Consider the following 2405-nt stretch of genomic DNA (forward strand, 5'->3'; position numbering starts at 1 on the left):
TATAAGCTATATGAATAAAATGGTAACACGTTTTCTGGTAATTATAAGTTTCTGCATAATAAAATTAATAAATTAATAATTTAAAACATAATACAGAAAAAATCAATGCAATATTTAATAGAATACGCAGTAACACACAGTCTTTCCTAATAGCACTTTTGACTTTTAATAGCAATATTAAATAAAATGACTGAACTCATTCCGCTATAGTAGCCCGACAAGGAATAATTGGGACATTATGATTTTGTTATGATAATAATATAAGCCGCCTTTCTGACCTAACTGGATACAAAATATACATACCACGCAGCTATTTGAGCTGTAGCTCCTATAATGTAAGTACAAAAATAATAGGTGACGCTTCTGGCTCAACAATATATGTATACCAAATTAATAATAATAACAAAACTCACAATTTGTGGAGCGCAGATTGGTATCCTATATGTAATAGCTATAATAATATAATTATATTATAAATAATATATGACCAAGCCACAAAGGTATGAATAATAAAATGTAATATAGATACGGCCATATTATGACTAACACTGGCAGAACCACTAGATAGCACCGAAAAAAACAATAATAATATACATATAATATAGTAGTGTATAAGGAATAAAGTACTCATTAAGGAGCAAAATAAGAAAAACGCGCTTAGTTTAAACTGGCTAGGGCCATTCGAAATACTATTAGTACATGACAATGAAAACATAACTATTCAAAAAGGCCGTCGTGAATACCGTATTCATAAAAATAACGTTAAGCGTTATTATGACGATGACGATATGGAATAAATATACCATAAATAACTATTACCATAAATCAACTCTTAATTTTCTTTTACTCTATATTCTATTTCTATTTCATCGTTTTAGAGTGAAACAACACATTTTCATTAAGGAACTTAGTACGATAATAGGATTACAACAGCATAACCTTAACGCTTTATATCATGACGAAATACCGAGTTGTTTAGTATATCATATCGACACGGCAAACAAAAACTTACTTCGACCGTACTCACCAGCAGAAATACTGGAAATTACTCGTATGCTCAATCACTTTTCGCATGACATGACGAAAGAAAATCGACCACTTAGGAAACCACTGTGCCTTTACCTAAAGGACTTTATTGATAACACAGAGGATCCAACGGACATATTCGTTTATAAACGTCTAACATTTCTATGATTTAATCAAATTTATTTATTTACTTTTTTTTTATTTTATTACTAACCTTCAGTTGCCTAACATTTTATATTTATATCCACAATATGACTAATATATGGTATTTTATTTTCTATATTAATAATATCCCAAGTACATTCTCACTGTAGGACAACAACAAGAATATTAACTTCTTCGATTATTCCAAGAATTACGTACAATGTATACGTACCTTGAGTTTGACAGCGTAACTAAAAGGATCAAGTAAACGGATTAAATATCTGTTTTCGCATAATGCGAAAACAAACTTATTTAAATTTGTGCCAACAATTTTAATTGCCAATCATACACTCGGGTTGTTTTGGCAATAACAACGTCCAGCTCCGGCTCCTTTCAAATATCCACCTCCTGGACTCTACCGTGTACGTTTGTATCCGTATAGATTTTATATAAATATAAGATAGTCTATAGCCAAATTAGAATTAGTACAGAGTTTGCACTACATACACACTGATTTCTCGGGCAGACGCTTTTCGCTCTGTCCTCAAATTTATATGTGAACTTAATTACTTTTTACTTTAATAAATTACTTTTAATATCTAACTTGTGCAACTTGTCTCTCTGCAACTTTTTCTCCTATTCCAACCATCAACGTCGACGAACTCAAAAATATAAACGGGTAGTTAGGGATCACTACAGTAGTAATATTCGGGGGCGATAAGAATTTACAGAAAATGGTAGCATTCACGTCCACAATTTAATTTAACAATTATTAATCTAATGCAGTGGTGGCCAAACTTTTTTTAACTCGGGCCATAAAAAAAAAAAAAATTTACCGCGGGCCATAATTTTTTTTTATAATTATTAAAACACATATAAAAATAAATATAAACTATACAAAATATCGTTTTATGTTTTAAAATGTATTAATTTGTTATTTAGTAACAACAAAAACGCTACGATATGGCGATACGGGATTAAATAATGTATACTTAAATTTTTTTTACGTAAATGTAAAATATTATATATCTTTCGCGGGCCAGATATTAAATGATGGCGGGCCGGATTTGGCCCGCGGGCCGTAGTTGGCCACCACTGATCTAATGTATCGATAATCTCTCAAGACGGGCTTTTAAAAAAAAAAAACAATGACACTTTTATTATTTGAATAAATAAAACAAAATATTTAATACAATTAGTACCTACACGTCGACAACACAAGGTAGGTAATAGGT

This window comes from Acyrthosiphon pisum, chromosome A1 (assembly GCF_005508785.2).
Source record: "Acyrthosiphon pisum isolate AL4f chromosome A1, pea_aphid_22Mar2018_4r6ur, whole genome shotgun sequence".
NCBI classification, from domain to species: Eukaryota; Metazoa; Arthropoda; class Insecta; order Hemiptera; family Aphididae; genus Acyrthosiphon; species Acyrthosiphon pisum.